This window comes from Gorilla gorilla, chromosome 5 (genome assembly GCF_029281585.2).
Source record: "Gorilla gorilla gorilla isolate KB3781 chromosome 5, NHGRI_mGorGor1-v2.1_pri, whole genome shotgun sequence".
In the NCBI taxonomy this organism is placed as follows: domain Eukaryota; kingdom Metazoa; phylum Chordata; class Mammalia; order Primates; family Hominidae; genus Gorilla; species Gorilla gorilla.
The window spans coordinates 72,284,902-72,291,834 of record NC_073229.2 but is presented as its reverse complement, the minus strand read 5'-3'; the positions used below and the strand labels follow the sequence as shown (position 1 = coordinate 72,291,834).

Sequence of the window (6,933 nt, the reverse complement as noted above, 5' to 3'; positions counted from 1 at the left end):
ATAATTGATAATTTAATCTTACATTTAAAATAGCCAAAAGAGTGTAATTGGATCTTTTGTAGTATGAAGTATAAATGCTTTGGGTGATAGATATCTAATTTACCCTGATGTGATTATTACACATTGCATGCTTCCATCAAAATATACCCCATACCTACTATGTGCCCACAACAATTTGAAAGTTTTCTTAAATTATCAGAAATTTTAATTTGTACCAGGTACCATGCTAGATATGAAGATAAGACAAAGTCCTTGTCCTCAAAAAATGTACATTCTGGTAGGCAATATAGACTTGCAAATTGTCAACTGCAATATGGCATACAAAATGTTATGATGATTATGAATGGGTAGCCATATGAACTCACTGAAGAAATAGTTAACCTATACTTTGGATGTAGAAATAGGGTTATATAAAATTTCATGCGAGCTCTGACAGATTATAGCAAACTTTAGAGGAAAAAGTTGTTAAAAGGATGCTCTAGGCATTCTGATGCATGGTTAATGAGTTCAAATTGGGGACCAGATGAAGACCAAGGGTAAAGGCTAGCAAGAGAGATCCATGAGGGCATTTGGCTTTTATCCTAGAGAAGGTATAGAGCCCATTAAAATTTTTTAAGCACGGGAGTAATTTAGTGGTCTAATTAACATAGAAGTATTACTCTTACAGCAATATAGATGATTAATTTGAGGAAGACTGGGAGAAGGAATACCACTGAGAATTGTTTCAATAATCCATATTACAAATGAAAAAGGCTTAGGTTAGTGAGATGAAATATTAATACATTTCATAGAAAAATGTCAAGTGAAACTAAACAAATAAGCACAACTGAAGCCCTACAAATACTAGTACATAGTCAGCAAAGAAAATGAAGGGTCTAGCGTGGGGAGGACAACACAAAGGTCATAGGAATACTTTGAGATAGCTGTCCATAGAAGCTAAGAGGGAGAAATATTTGAAGACAAAGGTCATAGTAAACTCTTTTAAATACTGCAGAAAAATAAAACCAGATATGTTATAAAAGTAACCATTGGATTTTGCAGTGAGATTTCTGTTGACCTGAGTTGGAGTTTTGGTGCTGTAATGTTAACATTGTGGTACGTTGAAAGATACATGCCGAAATAGTTTCCCGCTACCTGAGCCAGCAGAGGGGCACCTGCAGCAGCAGCCAGACACCAAGGCTGTGCTGAACAGGAAGGTCCTCCTCACTGGTACCCTTTATATCGCTGACAGCCACCTGTCTTGGTTAGATAGCTCTGGATTAGGATTCTCACTGGAATACACCACCATTAGTTTACTTGCATTATCCAGGGACCAAAGTGACTGTCTAGGAGAACATTTGTATGTTATGGTGAGTGACAAATTTGAAGAATCCAAAGAATCTGTTGCTGATGAAGAAGAGGAAGACAGTGATGATGTTGAACTTATTGCTGAATTTATATTTGTACCTAGTGATAAATCAGCACTGGGGGCAATGTTCACTGCAATGTGTGAATGCCAGGCCTTGCATCCAGATCCTGAGGATGAGGATGAGGATGACTACGATGGAGAAGAACATGATGTGGAAGCACATGAACGAGGAAAAGGGGACATCCCTAAATCTTACACCTATGAAAGATTATCCCATTAACAGCAGAAGGCCAAGCCACATTGGAGAGATTAGAAGAAATGCTTTCTCATCTGTGAGCAGCCAGTATAATATGGCTGGGGTCAGGACAGAAGATTCAATAAGATTATGAAGATGGGATGGAGGTGGATACCACACCAACCGTTGCTGGACAGTTTGAGGATACAGACGTTGATCACTGAAAATAATTTATGCAGGTTTAAGATTCTGCTCCTATTGTGGTGAGCAGAGATCGTGCCATTGCACTCCAACCTGGGCAACAAGAACGAAACTCCATCTCAAAAAAAAAAAAAAAAAAAAAACTGCTCCTAACTATAGGAGAGAACTTGGTGCCTTTTCCACTCTGGAGCAAAGTTGATGAAAGTCTTTTTCCTTTTCTAAAACCCAACCTGAACCAGTTCTTTCTTCAGACAGACTGTACTGAGATAACAAGTTGTCACCAGCAGAAGATAGATACTACGACTTTTATTAACTTGATGAATTAACTTAACCAAGAGGGTATTTGTAGTTTATTATTTACCCCAAAACTTTATGTGTCTGAGTACCCTCTGAGTAGGCCTATAATTCCTGCCTTCATTGTATGCATCTTCTGTAAGCTAGCAGACCTATGCGGTGAAAATGCACAGGAGCTGGGAGGTGTAGGTAGACTGGGTGGGAAAGAGAGGGCTCTTTCATCATGTTTTACCAGCCTGCTCTGTTATAACCTCTTAGGTTATATCTTTTAATTTCCAAACTTCTAGATTAGTTTCTATAACAGAACAAGTGAGTCTGGGATGAAGTCCTCAAAGTACTTCAAATGGTAATTGTTTTGTTTTTGTAATAGCTTAATAAACCTAAGTTTTCTATATTTAAAAAAGAAAAATGAATGCCAAACTCATATACAAGATAATAATAACAAAACTCTTTTGAGAACCTTGACAGATGGGGAAATTATGGGAAACTTGAAAGGCTGCAAGTGATCAAGAAGTACCATGAGTTTATGGTAAAAAATAAGATATTTGGGACATCGATTTAGATAAAACTTGGAATAAGTTTATAACTCTTCTATGTCCCCTCTAATACAAATAAAGGAACAGGGTAAGGGTCAATGAATAAGTTGCAAGCAGGAAACAAAAAGTTTAGGGTTTTACTCCTATATGATAGCTTTTATTTTCTCAGTGATATAAATTATGATATAGCCATCTAGTTAAGGAAATATTATACAGCCATTAAAATAATGTTTCTGAATGGTCTAAATAATGTATACCCTGGGTACAACACTGTTTACTTCAAGGTAAATGAGATTGAATAAATCATTTTCTGCTTTTCACTTTTATATACTTCAAAATGTTCTTCATTGAATCTATATATTTTTATTATCGTAAATGAATATTGTGGCAGGATAAGCTATCTTCATCCCATTATAGACCAGAAAAAGACAAAAGAATGAGTGTTTTTAACATAATATAAAGTTGGGAAGAAGAAAATATAACTCTTTACCATAATATCAAGAAGCTATCGAAATACTGACAGAGATTAACTCTAGGGTATAAGATGCTTTAATTTTTTAAATAAAAATATTTAGATTCCTCATGAAAGAAAGGCAAGCTGCCATCCAGGGTCAAGCTGACATTGTTGACCTTCATTTTTCCTGCTCTCTAGACTGTTACCACCCTCACTCCTACCTGCATCCTACACAAGGGTCAAAAAAATCATGGCTGTGCCAGAGGCTTCAAGGTTTTTATTTCTAAAGAGAATAAGGGAAAGTTCACAGTCAGGGAATTGGGACACAGGTTGGGGGATATTTGTGGAGGAAGCAAGGAAAAAAATGGAAGGAATCAAAGGTCTCAGCATTGGGGAAAGGGAACAGATGTTTTCATGGGAGGTGGGGAAATGATCTCTGCTATTTTCGAGGAATATCTTCAAGAGATGGCTGAATGGCCTTGTTTTTGATGACTTAGCTGGACATAATGTATTATAACTAGAGTTCTACCGAATATCCCATTTGACTTTGGTTAAAGAGGAAGTGGGGAGGCAGATTTTGCCTGTATTTGTGTTTTAGAGCTGTCACAACGAAATACCAAAAACTTGGTAACCTAACACAACATAAGTTTATTCTGAGTTACAGAGGCAGAAGTAAAAAAAAAAAAAAAAAAAAAAATCAAAATGTGGGACATGGTTGTCCTCCTTCTCAAGGGAAGAATTCTTCCCTGCCTCTTTCTAGCATCTGGTGGCTCCCAGCAACCCTTTGTGTTCCTTAGTTTGTAGCTGCATAACTCTTATCCCTGTCTCTATGGTCACATGTCTTCCTCTGTGTATCTTTGTGTCCTCTGTTCTTCATATAAGGATACTAACATTCATTGGATGTAGGGCCCACCCTAATCCAATATGACATCTTCTTAGCCTGATTACATCTAAGAAGAGCCTATTTCCAAACAAGGTCACATTTATAGGTATTAGAAATTAGAACATGAATAAATCTTTTTAAGGGACACAATTGAACCCACTACAGACCAGAAAAAGAAACAGGGTATGGCCTCTACCTAAAGTTGGACCATGAGAAGCATGAGGATAAAATCAGGTAGCTTAAGCAGGGAGATCTATTGTGCTCAGTTTCCATAGCAGCTTTTTTCCTAATTCCTTGATGGAGGTGATGGGGAAACAAATACTTTGACTTGTTGCCTACCTGAACACACCATCAGAAAATCCATAGTCACCTTCTAGAGTATCATTTAGATCAGTGGTTCTCAAACTTGAGCATGCACTAGAACCACCAGAAGGGCTTATTGGAACACAGATTGTTGGGCTCCACCTGAGTTTGATTCAGCAGGTCTGTAGTGAGGTTCCACAATTTGCATATCTAACAAATTTTTAAGTGATAATGCCACCAGGAACCATATTTTTGGGGCCAGAACTTCCCAAACTTTCAAGTGTATATTTATTATGTGGAATTTATGTTAAAATAATCCACGTGATTTTTTAGGAAGTAGCAACAACTATCAATGATTAATATGGATTAATTTAATCCTACATTTAATCATATTGATGGAAAATACGGAATTAACTTGAGGAGAAATCGACATCATGAGAGAATAGTAACATGCTAAATTTTTAAAATTTACTTCCTCAAGAAAATAGACGATATGCAGAAAAAAGGACATGGCTTATTTTTATCTCTATTTGTTACCCACAGAATGATATGCAAAGATATTTGCATCCATGAAATAAGAGTGACTTGCTAGGTAGAGACAAGATTCAGAACAAAAATATTAAATATGCTTATAAAAAACTCGAGGGACAAAATAAAAATAAAAACTCTGCTCAAATTAGTTATTTGAAATGACAAATCGAATTATTTCTGAATGTAAAACAAAAAACAAAGAAAAAGGAATTAGTGAAAACGTGACATGGTGATCCAAAGGAATATTTATAAAATTGGATATGTAAAGGCAAAGATGTGAAAGTAGAAGCAATAATCAAGAAAATAATAAATTAATTTTTTTCTTAAGGTGACTAAAGAGTCAAGTTTTAAGATTATAAGAGGGCAAAAGAGGGAGACGTGAAAAGAATATTTCTTTTTAGAAAAATATGATAAATTTTATTAAATTTCAAGAGGGCAACTGTTATGTAAGTTTCCAGAGAGAATAAACAAGTTAACAACAAACAGAATAAAATTAGATTATTTTCAAAATAGAATATATTAAAATTCCTACCTTTTATTGATAAAGGAGTACTGGGAATGGAAGAGCATGGTCCCTTTAAATAATATGGAAGCAAGTGAAGGGAAATGCTGGGTAGAGGAGGGCGTGGTCCCTGGGTAGGGCTCCACCCCCACAGATCTAGGTGAGGACAGGCATTTCCTGCACAAATGTTGCATTTCCCAAGACCACCCTGGCCCACCATACCCCCATCTTGGGCCTATAAAAACCCGAACTCTAGCGGGCAGACACACAGGTGGCCAGACTTCCAGAGTACATCAGCAGAAGAAGACACAAGCTGCTGGTGGTAGAGAGCAGCACCTCAGCAGCACTCCAGCTGGCCATCGGCCAAGTGGAGTTTGGCCAGGGCAGTTGGAGGAGAGCCAGGGCTGTGGGGCTGCTAAGCGGCCCAACTCCAGAGGAAGACCATCTCCCTTCTGGCTCCCCCATCAGCTGATAGCTACTTCAACTCAATAAAACTTTGCACTCATTCTCCAAGCCCATGTGTGATCTGATTCTTCTGGTACACCAACGCAAGAACCTGGGATACAGAAAGCCCTCTGTCCTTGCGACAAGGTGGAGAGTGTGATTGAGCTGGTTAACACAAGCCACCTATAGATGGCAAACTAAGAGCACCCTGTAACACATGCCCACTGGGGCTTCAAGAGCTGTAAACATTCACCCCGAGAACCTGCTGTGGGATCGGAGCCCCACAGACTGCCTGTCCTTATGCTCCCCTAGAGATTTGAGCAGCTGGGCACTGAAGAAGCGAGTCACACCCCCATCACATACCCTGCAAGCAAAGGGGACAGGGGAACTTTTCCCATTTCATTATCAAGAGACAAGAATTGTGATGTAAGAAGTCCCATTACTGGATACGTACCCAAAGGATTATAAATCATTCTACTATAAAGACACATGCACACGTATGTTTATTACAGCACTGTTCACAATAGCAATGACTTGGAACCAACCCAAATGCCCATCAATGATAGACTGGATAAAGAAAATGTGGCACATATACCATGGAATACTATGCAGCAATAAATAAAAAAGGATGAGTTCATGTCCTTTTCAGGAACATGGATGAAGCTGGGAACCATCATTCTTAGCAACTAACACAAGAACAGGAAACCAAATGCCACATGTTCTCACTCATAAGTAGGAGATGAATGATGAGAACACATGAACACAGAGGGGAACATCACACACTGGGGCCTGTCAGGGGATGAGAGTCTAGGGGAAGGACAGCATTAGGAGAGTAGATGACGGGTTGATGGCTGCAGCAAACCACTATGGCACGTGTATACCTATGTAACAAATCTGCATATTCTGCACGTGTACCCCAGAACTTAAAGTATAATTAAAACAACAAAAGAAAGAATTATATTCAAACAAGTAAATAAACAAAAATCACTGAAGTATGAGAACCAATTAGCTAAATTATTAAACGAGGAAAGAATCAAAGTATATAACACTGAAATGTACTTTAAGGGAAAAAAATTTGAAAGACTCTCAGGACAATAAGAAATCAAAATATTTTAAAATGGGAAATGACAAAAAGCTGGGATAAGAAAAGAAGTTAGTGAAGCCTTTTTATATATAATTTTTAACGTAAAACATGTATTAGT

The 6,933-nt window shown here is 37.7% G+C and overlaps 1 pseudogene; it reads left to right on the top strand.

Moving 5' to 3' along the window:
• Window positions 1-523: 523 nt before the first annotated feature.
• LOC109027181 (methylosome subunit pICln-like) lies at window positions 524-1,835 on the top strand (annotated as a pseudogene).
• Window positions 1,836-6,933: the final 5,098 nt, after the last annotated feature.